This window comes from Trachemys scripta, chromosome 1 (genome assembly GCF_013100865.1).
Source record: "Trachemys scripta elegans isolate TJP31775 chromosome 1, CAS_Tse_1.0, whole genome shotgun sequence".
NCBI classification, from domain to species: domain Eukaryota; kingdom Metazoa; phylum Chordata; order Testudines; family Emydidae; genus Trachemys; species Trachemys scripta.
The window spans coordinates 51,513,381-51,531,959 of record NC_048298.1 but is presented as its reverse complement, the minus strand read 5'-3'; the positions used below and the strand labels follow the sequence as shown (position 1 = coordinate 51,531,959).

Genomic DNA, 18,579 nt, shown 5'->3' with positions numbered 1-18,579 from the left:
ACTGAATCATGTTAAATAATAACCTACTACGAAATAGAAATTAAAATTGTAGCACAGAAGTAGACAGAGCTGTCAGAGATATATCTTGACATACCTGCCACAATAAGTTCAAGGTAGCTGGATTGAAATTATATTCAAAACTGTGTTTTAGTAAGAACTGAATTAACAATATTTCTATTGATTTTCTCTTCCCCTTCATACAGGAGCACTGAGTCCCAATTGTAACTTGCAACTACGTGGGGCAGAAGCGCACCCTCTATGTCGCAGGTGAGGATTTAGACCGCAAGAGGAAGAGACTGCTTCATCAGTAATATAAAGCAGCAACTTGTTAGAGCTTCAGTAGCCTCCCTACAGCCCTGTGATTTCTTGCATTACTGGCTCATTATGAATGGGAGAAAGACTTGAGATGAGAGAAGGGAAAGTGGGTTGGGAGAGGGCCTTGAAAGGGAAACCGTGGTCACCACCTGAAGTGGAGGGAAGAGGAGAGTTGCATGGTGGAATAAGGATGAGGCTGGTTGAAGGTAAGGCGGCACTTTATCTAGGATGAGCAATGTAATATGTTTAAAAAAAAACAGTGGCTCTGCAGCAAGGGTTGAGGAATTAGGTTCTGCTATAAAGAGATAAATATAATGAATAATAAAGAAAATAAAGAAAAATCAGGCAAAATTTAAGATCTTGGCAGGAAAATGACTGATCTAAAAGCACTGAAGAGGGAAATGTGTCGATATACATATTGTGAGACCAATAAGACATGTATACCTGTTACCTGAATAACCATGTGATCTTATTATTATCAACTGCATACACTCTTTCTATTTCTCCCCCCACATCAAACCTATACCCAGGTGTTTGTTCCTTTCTCTTGTGTCACGAATACAGTTAGGTTGTAAGCACTTCAGGACAGGGACTGTGTCTATTTTACTACCTTGTAAAGCAAACAGCAAACTTTCGGAACTATATAAATAACGTCTCAACTCTGTACCTTAACACCAAAATAACATTATTCATTTTTGTTCTTTTTTTAAACTCTGGCATTTTTGGATAGCAGATAGCATTTTGAGATAAAGAAATACAAAAATTCTTCTTTACTTTCAAAATGTCTGTAATAAAGAAAGTCTAACATCTGCACTGAAAGCTCTGATACACACAAGGCTATAATTAAATAATTTAAAATTCAGGAATTCAACTATTTATACATAATTTCCTAGAAATCCCAGATTTGGGGTGGGGGGAAGGGAAGTACAGCTGTCTTTAGTAATATAGTAGATTAGTAAAATGCTTCAATAAATGGAGTTTTGGAGAGGGACAATTTCTGCATATAATTGCAAAGCATTTTCCTGATTAAAATCTTTTCTCTACCTAGTGAAGCATGTAAAATACACAGAAAACTTTCTAAAAAGTTTAACCTCACTAATGATACTGTCTCAAAGACTTCAATGAGTAGATCAAAAACCTCATAATTACATCTGTTCTCTGAGAGTTACTTTTTGGCTCATCAGTGAAAACTTGCAGCAATGCTATGTGGATTGTGATTAGGCATGAGGGCACAGGGGGGAGATTTGGGGTTTTTACAAATCACTCAATTATTCCGAATGTTTAAAACTAGAATTATTCACCCATTTCTCCCCATAATTTAAATCCATTTCCTCCTCCTTCCAATGACAATCCACATTGAAAAACAAACTTTTTTAAAGTAAAGAGATGCCTGTGCTATATCTTAGGGCTAGAACAACTTTTTTAAAAGTTACTCTGGCAAAAATGGGTGCCATACACACACACAGGATTCCATAATGAGATTCAGCTTCTTCGAGCCACTTTGGAAGTTTAGATGGGCTGGAAAGTAGCTGCAACTGGCCAGCAGAGAACTCCCTTGTTAGAGGGAAAGTTATTTCTGATGCAAGTGTATTGCTCTTCAACCTCTCCCAACATAGGAGGCAGGAAGGATAAGAGGGGGCATGTCACCAGTAGGCAGGATGGGGTGCAGTTGTGTTAGAGCTCTATACTTCCACGCCTGTGCTTTACAGGTGTTTACCCTTCATCAGTGGAAGACAAAGCTGCTACCTCTTGTCAGGACCCTGGCTGGCCCCAAGAATGAGGCGGCTGTAATCAGCACCCTGACGGTCTCCCCAGCCTGTCCTGTTGAGCGCTCAGTCACAGGAGTAAAGCAAGCCCAGTTCAGTATTTTTTTTTAATTCAGTTACTTCTTTCTGATCCTTTCTGTATTATTTTTTCACTCCACCTGCTCGCCAATATTTTAAACCTATAATTTACTGCAGAACCTTGATTATATGAACAGCAATCTTATGAATAACTAGTTACATGAATTCTTCCCAATTTGGGGGTGAGGGGGAAATCACATAAGGAAAGTGATGTGCATGAAGAACAAGACAACATCACTTCACATTCTGATGAGCTCAGTGCATTGGAAATCACTGCGCAGTGGGTTTGAAAGTCAAGAAGAAAGTGATACAATGCACCATGCTGCAACTTATGCACTGTACCTACAGTAATTCTGAGATGTTCAGTTTTATGAACTTCTCTATTGTATGCCCTTCTCAATTCCTAACTGGATCATAAAGTAGGGGTGCTACTGTGACCGGATTTGTTTTCTTTCTGCTGTTTTTCCACAGTCTCTCTTCACTAGAAATCAAACCAAATACAAGCTGAGTTGAAGTTTCAAAACTATTATGTTCGAAACTATGAGAAATGAGCTTACCTACCTCTCACTGTGAGTGCAGTGAGTTTTGAAATGTGATTTTACAGATTGCAAACACAACTGGGCTTGCAACTCTGAGCAGTCCCACTTGCTAGGACTATTCCTGGCAATGTCTGCAAGATCAAGCCCTGTGTCACTGTCAGGGTGAAAGTAACTTAAAGGACTTACCAGTACTCCGGAGTCCTTAAGAGGAGGCGGGGCCTCTAAATCTCCAGGCACTTTAAATCAGGATTTAAAGCCCTGGGGCTGTGGTAGCAGCAGCTGGGAGCTCCCGGGGGTGATTTAAGGGGCCCGGGGCTCCAGCTGTTGCTACCACAGCAGAGCCCCCGGGCACTTTAAATCACCATCGGAGGGGGGCCCCGGCCTCTAGCGGAGCTTTAAAGGGCCCAGGGCTCCACTGCAGTAGTGGCAGCCAGGAGCACCTGGCCCTTTAAATCACTGCCAGAGCCCCGCCGCCGCTACCCCAGGGCTCCAGCAGCAGGGCTTGGGTGGCGATTTAAAGGGCCCAGGGCTCCAGCCACTGCTGGGAACCCCAGGCCCTTTAAATTGCTGCCAGGGGAAGCCAATCTGCCCCGGTAGAAAAATTGCTTGGCTACACTGGAATTGTGAAACCACTTTCGGGAGGAACTTTGGATGCAGGCGCAGCTGTACTTTATCTTTGAAGAATATTATATACAGGCTCTGACGTGAGGGCTTGGATCTCCAAAACTTTCCTGGCTGAAGTGATGGCCACTAAAAAGATCACTTTCCAGGTGAGGTGCAACAGTGAGAATGTCGCTAGCAGCTCGAAGGGTGGGCCCAGCTTTGACAGGACAAGGTTTAGGTCCCAAGGATGATTGGTTCCTTTACTTGAGTGAACACCCTCTCCAGGCCTTTGAGAAAACAGATTACCATTTCATGCAAGAAGACCAAACTGTTGTCGACCTTCGGATAGAAAGCTGAAATGGCTGCCAGGTGGACCTTGACTGAAGAAAGGGTCAGGTCTTGCTGTTTCAAGAGCAGAAGGTACGCCAAAATTTTCACTGAGGACAGTGTAAGTGCAACCCCATGTTGGGAATACCAAAGGAAGAATCGTTTCCACTTTGCCAGGTAAGTTGCCCTTGTGGAGGGTTTTCTACTGCCCAATAGGACTCTATGAACCTGCTCCAAGCAAGCTTGCTCTTCAGGATTCAGCCATGAATAGGGCCCTATCAAATTCATAGCCATAAAAAAGTGCCATGAACCATGAAATCTGGTCTCCCCAGTGAAATCTGGTCTTTTGTGTAACTTTTACCCTATACTATACAGATTTCACAGGAGAAACCAGAGTTTCTCAAACTGGGAGTCTCAACACAAAAGCGGGTCATCGAGTGGTCGCAAGGTTATTCTATGGGGGTCAAGATATTGCCACCTTTACTCCTGCGCTGCTTTCAGAACTGAAGGCGTGCAGTCTCGGCGGGGGCCCCTGTACTAGCGCTATGAGCGCGGAGCACCAGGGGGCACTAGAGCCGACCCAACAGATACCACTAAGGGAAAAAATTCTGGCAATTATGCTCGAGGCAGGCACACACCTACATTGGAATGGACATGTGCAAGCAATCGAGGAAGAACTGGAGTTCTTCAAGATGTGTGTTCCCTATGTGTGTTCCACTGTGGGTATGCATGTACTCCATGCACCTGAAACCAAGTAGCCACTAGCAAGTAGTGTCCATTGGTCTGTGCCTGAGCAGCTGCTCCCCTTGTGCTCTGTACCAAGGGTATATGGGGCAATGTAGACCAATGCCTCTCCATTTCCTCCTCTTACTATGAATGAGAGAGAATCCAAAGCAGAGGTGAAGGAGGGCAGGTAGTAGAATACAGATAAGTATCACACATCACAAAGAACTCCACTTACACAGGGTAAGTAACTTCCCTTTCCACCTTGAGTGCTGGTCCCTATGTGTATTCCACTGTGGGTATGGCTGACTCAGAACAACGCTTCCTTAGCTCTCGTCCCCTAACGCCCCTACTCTACTTGCGCTACACTGATGGCATCTTCATCATCTGGACCCATGGAAAAGAAGCCCTTGAGGAATTCCACCATGATTTCAATAATTTCCATCCCACCATCAACCTCAGCCTAGATCAATCCACATAAGCGGTCCATTTCCTGGACACTACTGTGCTAATAAGCGATGGTCACATAAATACCACCCTGTACTGGAAACCTACTGACCACTATACTTACCTACATGCCTCCAGCTTCCATCCAGGACACACCACACGATCCATTGTCTACAGCCAAGCTCTAAGATAGAACCGCATTTGCTCCAATCCCTCAGACAGAGAGAAGCACCTACAAGATCTCTATCAAGCATTCTTAAAACTACAATACCCACCTGCTGAAGTGAAAAAACAGATTGACAGAGCCAGACGAGTACCCAGAAGTCACCTCCTACAAGACAGGCCCAACAAAGAAAATAACAGAACACCACTAGCTGTCACCTTCAGCCCCCAACTAAAACCTCTCCAGCGCATCATCAAAGATCTTCAACCTATCCTGAAAGATGATCCCTCACTCTCACAGATCTTGGGAGACAGACCTGTCCTCCCTTACAGACAACCCCCAAACCTGAAGCAAATACTCACCAGCAACCACACATCACTGAACAAAAACACTGATCCAGGAACCTATCCTTGCAAGAAAGCCCGATGCCAACTCTGTCCACATATCTATTCAAGTGACATCATCATAGGACCTAATCATATCAGCCATACCATCAGGGGCTCGTTCACCTGCACATCTACCAATGTGATATATGCCATCATGTGCCAGCAATGCCCCTCTGTCACGTACATTGGCCAAACCGCTACTCAAAAGAATTAATGGACACAAATCTGACATCAGGCATCATAATACTCAAAAACCAGTGGGAGAACACTTTAACCTGTCTGGTCATTCAATGACAGACCTGCGGGTGGCTATTTTACAACAGAAAAGCTTCAAAAACAGACTCCAACTGCTATCATGCTATCCATGCTATCATGTCCCCTCTCAATCTTCTCTTTTCCAAACTAAACAAACCCAATTCTTTCAGCCTTCCTTCATAGGTCATTTTCTCAAGCCCTTTAATCATTCTTGTTGCTCTTCTCTGGACCCTCTCCAATTTCTCCACATCTTTCTTGAAATGCGGTGCCCAGAACTGCACACAATACTCCAGTTGAGGCCTAACCAGCGCAGAGCAGAGCGGAAGAATGATTTCTTGTGTCTTGCTCACAACACACCTGTTAATACATCCCAGAATCCTGTTCGCTTTTTTTGCAACAGCATCACACTGTTGACTCATATTTAGCTTGTGGTCCACTATAACCCCTAGATCCCTTTCTGCCGTACTCCTGCCTAGACAGTCTCTTCCCATTCTGTATGTGTGAAACTGGAGAGACAGAAGCCAAATATCAGAATCAGAGGGTCAACCCAAGTTGTAAGCCAGAGGATCAAAGCCAGAAGGTAGAAGCTCTGTCAGTTCCAAAGCAATGCAGCTAGGATCAAAGCCAGAAGGTAGAGAGGAACAGGGACTTGAGCAGAGCAGGAGCAGGAAGTGGAAGCAGGTGTACTGGGGGAGAGGGGAGGTCTCCCTGGCCTGGATCCAACTGAGACCTCATGGCACATTCCATTAGGTGCTTCCAAAGCCAGAGGTCTATACCTACTGCATTCAGTTGGGAAAAGAGCTACATATACTGCACTTAGCGGAGATAGGAGTTTTTCCGAGCAGTGCTCGTGGTCACTGCTGACCAGAAAGGAAGCGGAGAAGGAGACACAATTTTTAAAGCCTGGGAGTCTGGCCATAATCTCAGACGCATGCCAAAGGACTGGAAAATTCCCCAGCATGGGGATTCTAACGATATATCTAATGATAACAATATAAAACTTATAAATATTTACCGGACAATATTTTGAAGAGGATCAGTTCCAGACACTGGAGGACTATAACTCAGCAGTCAGCGCCATGGAGCAGTAAGATGGATCTGGAGAGGGATTGATCTCCATCACCTCTTATACCTTCAGCGTGGAACATAAGGAGAACTATGCGGGTGCGGACTAATGGACACTACTTGCTAGAAATCTCCAGTCTCAGCTCCATGGAGCATATGCATACCCACAGTGGAATTACACATAGGGACCAGCACTAGAAGAAGAACTGCCACATCCGATCAGACCACTGGCCTGCCTAGTTCAGTATCATGTCTCTATCAGTGGCCAACACCAGATGCTTCTGAAGAAGGCAAAAGAAAAGTACTCGGCAAGTATGTGGGCAATTCAGTGTACAAAGGCAGTAATTCTACAATATATATGCAAGTGCATATATTTACTAATGCACATAATCCTATTGACTTCAGAAAGAATAGTCAAATACCTAAGGATTGGGTCCTACACCTGCCACTATTGCTGAAATGTATGTGTTAGACCTTTAAAAAAAAAAGCATGGTTTGTGTGTTAACTCATCCTCTGACTCGGAATTCAGTGTGGGAACTCCTCCCTCTAGGATAACTTCATTCTCCTCACTTTACTCACTTACATGGGCTGGTGAAAGTACAGCAGAACCTCCCAGGGGAGAGCCAGTCCTCAGCAGTAGCAGAAACTTTTCAAGCAACAGCTGGAGTTGAAAGCAGTAACAACAGCAGTGGAGAGATTCAGATCTGTGGCCTCTTACCATCTCCCAGAAGGCTGCTTTTTGCAGTTTGCACTCTGGATATGATTTTTGATCTGTTGCTTGGTTGCTTGCTGCAACATCCTCCTATTTCTCCTCATCTCAGTTCCTCCTGTGCTGGTTTCACGCTTCCTGCCCTCCACCTCCTCCTCTCATATCTCTTTCCTCTCTCCATTCCCCATCCAATCTGTGTCCCTGTGTTCTTTCCCTTCTTGCTCTCCCTCAATCCTACTTACTCACCGTCTCCTGTAACTACCCCACATTCCACAATTTATTATTTTTAAATGGGAGTCAAAAGTGTCTAAGGGAAAGATTTGTACAGGTATTCAGACACCTAAACATTTGTAAGTGCGCAGTAGTATTTTCAAAAGCATCCAGGTGCCTAACACCCATTGATTTCAATGGGAGAAAGGTGAGAGGGAGGGATAGATAGAAGTATTAAATCCTCTACCCTCCCTCTCATTTTAGATTGTAAGCTCTTTGGGGCAAGAACTGTCTGTGTCTTTCTTTTTGTTTAGAACAATACTGAGCACAACAGACCCTAATTCTAATTGGGGTCTTTGAGTGTTTTCACAATATAAACAGTAAATAAAACCAGTAATGAATACTAAGATATCAGGATTTCATTTGTTCCAAGATGCTAACATTTTTTATGGAACTGATATCCTCAGAAGTTTATCTAAAATATTATTGTGTTTTTGAGAAATAAGCTAAGCTTCTCAAGTAATCATCACCAAATCCGGTACATGGGCAGATCTATTTATTTCGGTCCATTAGCCTAATGATTCCACATCTGAAGTGGAAAGTTATTCCACCTTAAGAGTGAGAAACTTTTTTGCCTCTATTGAGCTTTCTTTTTCACCCATGCCAGGATGATGAAAGACCTTCCAGAAGAGGTCTGTTGGATCAAACCTTCTCTTTTTAGTCCAAATTCAGAACAGGTTGAGGTAATAGTTGATACTTCAATAGGTTTGTCCGCTATAGTTTGTTTTTATCTCAATGTAGAACAGCATCGCTTCATTTTGTATGGCATCTTCTTGATGTGTTTTGTGTAAATTGGTTAATTCATGATGACATAAGGCAGATAAATAAATACTATAACTAACCAGCACATGCTCTAGCCTGGTACAACTATTCCATTAATAATAAAGAAAAACATACAATATCAAAAAGTAATATAATTTAATTTCCTGAGGCCTACAGCTAATGTTCGTTCTATTAAGATATTTAATTTTTAAAATTGTTGTTATTGTGGTACTCAGGACTGGATTAACTCTCCTGTGGGCCCAGGGCTATTAGATTTTGTGGGGCCCTTGTATACAAGTCTTTTTCCTGGGAGGGAGTTTGGTGCAGAGGGGGCTTGGGCAGGGGATTGGAGTGCAGGAGAGGGTGCGGGGTCTGGGAAGGAGTTTGGGTGCAGGAGGGGGATTCTGATCTGGGGCAGGAGATTGGGGTGGAGGAGGGGGTGTGAGGTGTAGGCTCTGGCCGGGAGGCGCTTACCACAGGCTGCTCCTGGCCAGCGGCACAACAGAGCTCAGGCATGTTGCCTACCTGCCATAGCCCCACACTGCTCCTGGAAGCGGCTGCCTGCTAGCACATCTCTGCAGCTCCTGGGGGCAGAGGGACAGCCAGGGACCGCAGAGACGTGCTAGCACCCAGCCACTTCCAAGAGCGGTGTGGGGCCATGGCATGCAAGCAGCCTACCTGAGCGTCCCACTGTGCCACGGGACTTTTAGCGGCCCAGAATTGGGGATTGCTGCCTGTGATTTATTTTTGCAGGGCCCCCCTTTGAGCCGGGACTCTGGGCTGCAGCCCCTAAAGCCCCTGCCTTAATCCAGTTCTGGTGGTACTTAGAAATGAATGAAAATGACAGGGAGTAACATTGCATATTAGTTATTTTTCTGCTTCTCCAAGTCTCCTTCATCTTCAGACTCACTGTCATTAATGTTCACAGTAACATAGCTGGCACGCCGAATTTATTAATTTTCCCTTAAAGCCCCAGCTACTTATATCCGTGATCACCAAGCATGACTCTCCAAGATACATGACTTTAAACAGGAGCTAGCCTCTGACTCATACAGCCTAAGCACAGAATTTGCTGTCTACACTACAGTTAAACTTTCTTCTGTTTAATATCAAGTCACAAATTCTGAACATGTAATTCTTAAGGAGTCTTTCAAGGAATAAATACTCTTCCACAAAAGGGCCAGATAAGCATCTTACAACATGATGTTAGGAGCTGGATGTCAAATCATAATTAGTTTATAGCTCCCTACAATTTAGTTTAATAATAAAGTGGCTCTCTAGATTCTAAAGCTCAAATATCACTTTTGTTTAAGATAGACAAGAGGGGTGAGGTAATCTCTTTTATTGGACCAACTTCTGTTGGTGACAGAGACCAGCTTTCACACCTCACAGAGCTCTTCTTCAGATCTGAGAAAGGTACTTCCAGAGTCGCAGCAAAATACAAGGTGGGACAGATTGTTAAGCATAAGCAATTAGCACATACTGTAAGGGATCATTTACGGTAAGTAGTTCATTTACACCTCTTCAGTTAGGACAAATAGAGGGGGTTAGTGGGTTACAAATTGTAAATCCGGTGTCTCTGTTCAGTCCATGATTTTTAATGTTTAGCAGAGTTATGAATTTAAGCTCCCAGGTTCATCTTTTGAAAGCATTGTGCAGGTTTCTTTTGAGAATGAGGACTGGTAGGTCAGATATAGAGGGATAGCTTTGTAAAAAGTGTTCACACACAGGTGTTAGGGTGTTTTTGTCTTCTATTATTTCCCTGTGTGAGTTCATTCAAGAGCATAATGATTCTCTGGTTTCATCCAGATAGTTATTGTTGGGGCATTTAGCATACTGGATGAGGTATACCATATGTTGTGATAGGCTTGTGTAAGACCCATGGATCTTGAAAGGTGTGTTGTGGAGGGGGTTGACCACTGTAGCAGTGGAGATGTGTCTGCAGTTTGTAGTTTGTACAGGGTCTGGTGCTTCTATGAGTTGGTGTGTCCTACTCTGAGGGCAGTTTGCGTCTGCTGTTGAGCTTGGAGAGGTTGGGGTTGTTTGAAGGCCAGAAATGGGAATTCAGGAAATCTTTCTTTCAGGATGGGGTCCCCATCAAGTATGGGCTGTATTTGTTTCATGATACCCCATATGGGTATGCGGTTTTATTTCTGAATTGAAGCTGGTTTTCTCGGTGTATTTGGGTGGCCCATTCCATGATGCGATCTACTTCTCTGGTGGAAACGAGTGTCCTTGTTTGGTGAAGATGGTTTTAAGTATGTTAAGGTGTATATCTTGGACTTTCAAGGCACTCAGATACCAAAGAGTATACTCCCCATTCAATTAAATGGAACAACAATGGAGTGTGACAGCAGAGTTTAATACTACTTTATTATGTTTGTGATGTTGATGACTTTTTAAATATAAATGTTTTCAAAGTTTCAGTGGTCTATTTGCAAATAATGCATTAACATAATAACCAAATCAATCCTTTTGGTTCTTGGTACATAACAGACTTTAAAGGTAGGCATACTATGATCAAGCAGAGGATCCAGACGGTAAACTGTTACGACAAATGAAAGTCTGTTATAAAGGGTAGCTTTTACTTAAGTGAAATATATATGATGAGCTGACCAAAAGACTTCCTAAACACTTAGTGCGATTCAAAAATAGATTGCCACCCATTTACAGTGGGGTTTTAGTATATAAATTAGATTGTAATGAAACTGACAGAGAATACAGCACTCCAGTTAAACTGAATGACATTTCGTAGTTATTTTAGTATCAGCTGATAGCAATTTGATCTACAATGCTAAGATACAACACAGTATATCTATTTCAATTCCTTTTCAACTCCCCCTCCCCCCCACACACAAAAGCTCAAACTTTTATTAAAGTTCTAAAATACAGAGCAAGAAAAAAAAAATCAAAGATCTCAGCTGATTTAAGTGCATGTGAAAAAAGCAGATACAATCAGTGGAGAAAAGGTCTTAAAATATGACATTCAGCTTTGCTTATCTGGATCTGAATGTATCGTAAACATGAGCCAGACTAAAATTGTTAATTTGGTTTTTAAAAGATATTTTGCTCTGCTTTGGAGTGTGGGAGTAATCACACTTCTCTGGGATATACTAGTACAGATACACTTCTACCTCGATATAATGCTGTCCTCGGGAGCCAAAAAAATCTTACCGCTTTATAGGTGAAACCACATTATATCGAACTTGCTTTGTTCCGCCGGAGTGTGCAGCCCCGCCCCTCCCGGAGCATTGCTTTACCGCGTTATATCAGAATTCGTGTTATATCGGGTCACGTTATATCGGGGTAGAGGTATATTTATACAGCAGGATTGCTTAGGCTAGATACAGCATTGTGGTCTCTGAGATTTCAAAAACCTAAATTCACTTTCTGATAGGAATTTTTTCCCAAGCATTTTCTAAACAGGGTCATATGCAAAAATCTAACAGTCATTATAGGGATTTTTATCACAGAACTGTCACAGGTCAATGTTTAGAGAGGAATGAACATGCTCCTCTCTGTTTAATGAAACAGAAGCAGAAGAATCAGTGAGTGGTAACACTTTTTCTTCTTGTGTACATATAGTACTCTGTTACTTAGATCCTCCTCAAATATTCATTCTGGAATAATAACAACCAGGGAATACCTCAAAACTAATTTAAAACCAATATGATAAATTTATAACTGGGAAAAAATGTCCTTTTTTCATGAAAATAAACTTTCATTACTGTAAAATCCTTTATGAAAATTAAACAAGTTTATGATATTTCAGAAACAGTTCTATGCCACATGATATAAGCGTTAAAATAATGAATCTATTTTCCCAGAAATCAGCATCAAAATCAATCTAAGACTTTCCAGCACACCGCATTTAATTACATCTGGGCTTCACTATGCTACCAGTTCAAGCCCTTCTACACAATTTAACAAAGTTAGAGTGGCGCTGATTTCAAATTCTAGAACATTTAACCAAGCTAATCAAATATATAAAATTAATTGCACAAAAGAGATTTTGAACCTCATCCTCAGAGCTATAAATTCAGCTTCCTCACATTTCTCATATTTTAATAAACCAAACTAGCTGATACAGTAATTAGATGCACAAATCTATCTTAATAAATTGAACATTAAAGAGGAACAAAATTGTGTACAAAAGGTAGCTGTAGAATATTACCTTACAGATGTAATTATTTGCCTCTTTACATTTTCTTATTAAAAAAGGTAAGTCGGTAAAACTCTCCCTCTCACGTTGTAATCCTGCTGACAAAACTGTGTGCTGCTGAACCCTGCTGTTGCTGGACTGTGTGCAGAAACATGTATAAAAAGAGGACAGTTTTAAACAGCCAATCACATTGTGTTTGGACCTCCCAGGCTTCACTGTGTGATCAGCACAGGCTTTGTGTCAATACAATAGGGGTTAAACATTTCCCTGTATTTATTTAAAAGCAAGCAAAAATCTGCTTAGTTGCTTGAACCTTTAAAATGATGTAAAATGATGTGCATTGCTTCGGGGCGGGTGGAGGGAAGGTTAAACAGTAACTGACTTTCTATCTAAAAAATAGAATCTCTCTAGCTCCTCCTGCTTTTACACAGTACATAAATACTAAAACCAGTTAAGTCAACAAGCATTTCCATCCAGATCTTCCCCCCTCCAGTATTTTCCCCTAAGCAACTGATGGTGATTTGCTTCTCTTAACTCAGAGACCTGCTTTCACTATGCCCTTGCATTCTGCTGTATGAATTACCAAATGGAGTAGCTCTCAATTTTCTGTTCACCATGCCTAAGATGTGGATCCTTGCAAAGCCTTCTATTTATGACACATTGGATTCCAGTGCCAGAAAGCAAATTTATCCATACTGAAAAATAAACTAAGAAAGTTCAGAAAAGCTGACTGCACCATACCTAGTGTTGGCAGCCATGGTTTGTCACTTCTCATGAATCCCTGAATCACCTTTGCTTTTTAAGCAATTACCTTGAGGAAACGTAGGTACAGAACAGCGATTCTTTCTCAAGCTTTATAATTCCTTAGAAACATGAAACATCTGAGATGTTGGTTTAAATACCATTCATCTGTTTTCTGAAACAGTACACAATACAAGCTGCAGAGAATTTCAGTTAAAAACATCATGGCTTTTGCTATTATTTTACAAGTAAAAGTATAAAAATCCTGTCAACATTAGTTGAAGTGTTTGTTTGCACCAATAACTATTTATCAATTCCCCTGAAACCCATTTAGATCTCAAGACCTGTTCAGAATAATGCTTTTCTTCACAAAAGCACAACTAACATGTAATATAATCTACTTCAAAGTATATTGTCAGTGTGGTTCAACAGTAACCACAGTCACATGACCTCTTAAACTTAACAGAGTCATAGTATCTTAGCTGTGCCCCCTCTGCACATATGTTGCACTAGTACTAAAGCTATGACTTACTTAGCTGAAAAATATAAAACATTTTAAAAATGGAAATTAAAAGTTAACAGCCAAGTTTTGTCTGTTTTTTATCCAAATACTTATCTTTAAAACAACATGATGATTATGCAAAAATCTTATCATTCAAAGTTATTCCTTTTTAATTAAACGTATGTGGCTGTGTGAGAGTTTTAATGGTACTTTCTGACATGAAACTGTAAATAATTAGCAATTTATTACACTACAAATGTGGTACAACATTATTCCATTATTCACATTTAGTATCATTTAATACATGCAAAACTCAATTCTCAAAATTATTATTTTCATAGCTTTACTCATTCCTTTTAAAGTGAAATCCCAAATGAAAGAACTAATCTCCTCCCCAAATTTAACCATTTGATTCCCTCTACATTTGATAGTATCCAGAGGTATAAGAATCAGTCATATGACGTTAAGAAATAAATGGTATTTTAACTAAAAGTGCAAGGACTTTTAAAAATTGTATTTTAAACAATGATCGTTTTCTGTATTTTAGAGCTGAATGGAAAAGGGACAGGTCTGATTTTGTAGCTTGATTGACCAAGCCTAATCAGAATTATTTCTGCACACTGCTTCACTACAGCAGTAGACCCATTAAGCACTAAATGCTTCTGGAGGCCCATTCCCTTCCAACCTCCCACTGTGACACGTTACTTTTCAAACAGTAGCTACACAGTGGGCTACTCAAAACATTCAAAAAATGGAGGCGCTATATTTAACAGACATTTGAAAACCCACAGTAAAATCTGTCACTTGATTGCCAGGATGGCAGCTATCATAATAAAACAGATTCTTTGTGACGGAGAGTTACAAAAGAGTCCTTTGAACTAATTCTCTTACCTTGCAATATATTTTTATTAGGAAAAGGTTTTTAGTCATGACATCTATTACTTCTTCAACTAAAGCACTCTATGTATATCTCTGAAAATGTTCATTGTGATATGCTTATTTTTAAGTCATCAGAACATCCTCTGTGGCCTCCTATTTTACAAATCTTTGCAGCCTGGGAATTTTTACTAGCTGATATGGCCATTAGAAATGCCCTATTTCATTGCATACATACCAGTAATGCTACAGTACTTAGCAATTATTTCATATAATGAATTATTTAGAATAATTCTAATATAGCTGATCAACAGAACTTGCACACATTGTACAATTTTTCAGTTTATTAAAATATTTTATTCATTCTCTTTGCTTTAAATAGTGTATGTGTGTGTGTGTGTGTATATATATATATATATATATATATATATATGTATGTATGCCCATAGCTACACTAAAATGTTATCAGTCATGCTTTCTACTACTAGAAATAACATTCAAACAAAAAGATTTTTCTACCAAACTGTAATGCTCAATGACTCCAGAGTTTAAAAATTTCTAGTTGTGCCACACTGCAGATCTATGATTCTGTAAAACCAAGAAACCAAGTATCTTGCAGATCAGTATACGCCTGGATTTTATAGATATGGGAAATAAGATTTGAGGTGCACTTTCAAACAAAATATGGGTGTTCACAGTTGTATGGGATTTAGATAAGATGCATTTAATACAACTATCTGATACAGACTGGGAAAAACTTTTTTGGGGGGGTGGGGGGGCAGTGTGTGGGGGAAAGAAAGACCAATTGAGGAGTTAGCATAGAAGACCAGAACTGGGAAACATTAGAATTGGGGAAAGGAGGTGGGTGAGAGGAGAGAAGGATCTCTTGAGGGGCTAAGGAGGGAGACTATGACTGTGAGCCAGAGCTGACAGGGAAAGTAGGTAGAAAGGAGGGGCAGGCAATTAGAGATGGGGTTTAGGGGAGGAGAGAAAGAACAGCCAATGAGCCAGGATGGAGGGAACTGAGACTGGCTGTGCAATAAGAATGAGACTTAGGATATGTCTACACCCAGTCGCTAGTTCGGCGGCTGGCAATCGAAGTTCTGGGTTCGACTTATCGCGTCTTGTCTGGACGCGATAAGTCGAACCCGGAAGTGCTCGCCGTCGACTGCGGTACTCCAGCTAGACGAGAGTAGTACTGCGGAGTCGACGGGGGAGCCTGCCTGCCGCGTGTGGACCGAGGTAAGATCGAACTAAGGTACTTCCAACTTCAGCTACGTTATTCACGTAGCTGAAGTTGCGTACCTTAGTTCGATTTGGGGGGTGAGTGTAGACCAAGCCTGGGACTGACTGTGAAGCCCAGGACTGGAAGTTGGGGTTACAGTTTGGAGGGGATGAGGCAAAAAGGGTAAAGCTGTAGAGCGGGGACAATGAGCGGGAGAGTTTATGCCCACAGAGCACATACCCCTCCAGTGCTTGAAATGGAGCAAAAAATTCCTATTTCACCATTCCTCTGCTGTTTGCAAATAGCTTCACATACGTCCACAGGGAAGATGACAATCTTCTACTGCTATTCGTTACTCCATTAGCTCAAGTGACAGAGGTCTATGTAGTAGATCTAAAGGTCCCAACCCTGTTGATGACCCATTCCTGGGTGTCGATGTGATTGCTGGGGTTTTTTTGCAATTAGTTTTATTAAAAACTTAGTAAATCGTGTATGTGCACACACATGTACACAGAACTATGTTGAAAGAACATTATTAAGATTGCAAAGTCAAGCACTCAAAAGTTAGGAAATGCCAGAATTAAGGCTGTCTGTGCAACCTTAATGCAGAGTTCCTATGTGATGTAGGGCAAGTCACTGGGAAATCAAACTTTTTACAAATGGTCACCAATTGTGTGTTCCTCATTTTCTTGATGTCTGACGTAAGACCTCAGATTTAATTTTCAGACGTGCTAAGCACTCACAGCTACAACTGAAGTCAATGGGAGCTGTGATTTGAAAATATAAAGTGCTATGTAATGCTGTGTACTCTGAATCATCAGGTCCTAACTGTCCCAAATTCAGCACCCAGAATACGTGGACATTCTGGACCTTAATCTCTCTATTTTTCATTTCTCCATCTGTAAAATGGGGATAATAATATCCCATCTCACAAGTGTGTTGTGAAAATAAATGGTTTGTGAAGCACTTGGATACTATAGGGATGAGTACCACAAAAAAGCCCTTGAGTAGAGCAATAATTCTGTTGTCAGAGCATGGTTTGAATTGCGTGCAGTAAGTAAGGCATGGGGCCACATATTAACTGAACACTATCCATTCTGTGCACTGAAAGAGGAGTCCTGTGGAAAAAAATAGTATGTGGATATGCAATTAAAGACTGTATCTTAATGCATATAAATAAGAGGGTTGAATTAAGATTGCATGGGCAACTTTAATACTGGCATTTCCTAATTTTTTTAGTGCTTGGCTTTGCAACCTTAATAATGTTATTTTAACGTAGTTTGTGTGTGTGTGTGTGTGTGTGTATACAATATTACATAATATGTACGTGTGTTTCACTTACAAAATTCCCCTCTAGATAATTTTAAATTACTAAATGTTTAAGACTACTGAGATGCTGAAAATTCTCTACAATATAGGCCACATTCCACCATCTTTATTCTCATTACTCTCAGTGTGGCAATTTGTAGAGTAAGGTTCTATTCACTGTAAGGAAGGATGGCAGAGTCTGGCTTTATGTGAACATGGATGACTGCTTTCAATAAGTAATGGTGTCCAAAATGCAACAATATATTTAAAAAGAAAAAAAGCATGTATGCAAAAGGCAATTAAGGTTCCTATGATACTACTTTAAATTGTAGGCATCTTAGATATTAAAACAACACTTTGAATCAATGAATTTTGCAATTTTTAACATTTGGTTAAAATAACCTAAGAGTATATTAAACTATAAGATTATGGTTAATCAGCAAATTAACTGTTGATATTAAAGACAGATTGGGAAATAGCATTACATCATCTATGAATACTTGGGCTTATAATGCATGATACATTTAAGGGTGAGTGAAAAAAGGATTGAGTATGATAAAAATTATCTAGGTAGCACATTTTACCTAACATTTAAGCAATTAAAATATATGCTTCAACTTATTTATATGCCTTATGTTAGAATTTGTTTTAGCTGAGCTGTCACAGACAGTTGCACCCTTTATCCTCCCTTGTCTTAGGAGGGTTTCTGGCCATGAAACCAGTATAAGGAGCAATGCAGGATTGGAAGGAGAGGAGATGTACACTTGCTGTGAGTGCAGAGCTCAGCTCTGCAGTAGCCTCCAGAACATCAGAACACAGGGAGTTAGGTGGTACAAAGGTAGGCTTGGGTGTATTTCTGCTACTCAGATCCAACTCTCCCTTTCACTAGAGTAAGGACCATATTAGGGCTAGTACTGTAGCCCAGAGCCATTCCAGAGCCATTTCCCTTTTCTTGTGCATATTTGGCTCCTGAGTGTCCAGCACAGCTACTTGGATCGGATACTGGATTTGGATCATAAGTCTTGATTAATAAATATTAACTTATTTCAAATGCAATTATCCCATGTTGCTCACAGCCTTCCAAGAGGAGTAGTGGGGGCAAAAGACATATCTGGCTTCAAGACTAAGCTTGATAAGTTTATGGAGGGGATGGGATAATGGGATAGCGTAATTTTGGCAATTAATTGATCTTTGATTATTATCAGGTAAATATGCCCAATGGCCTGTGATGGGATGTTAGATGGGGTGGGATCTGAGTTACTACAGAGAATTCTTTCCTGGGTGTCTGGCTGGTGAGTCTTGCCCACATGCTCAGGGTTTAACTGATCGCCATATTTGGGGTCGGGAAGGAATTTT

General features: G+C 40.9%; 1 protein-coding gene across 1 annotated transcript in view; it reads right to left on the bottom strand.

The window, feature by feature from the left end:
- NRCAM (neuronal cell adhesion molecule) overlaps nt 1-12,732 on the bottom strand; it is a gene marked incomplete in the record, with an annotated part of 187,587 nt that extends 174,855 nt beyond the window's left edge. Inside the window, 1 exon segment of the mRNA XM_034769450.1 lies at nt 12,584-12,732.
- Nucleotides 12,733-18,579: the final 5,847 nt, after the last annotated feature.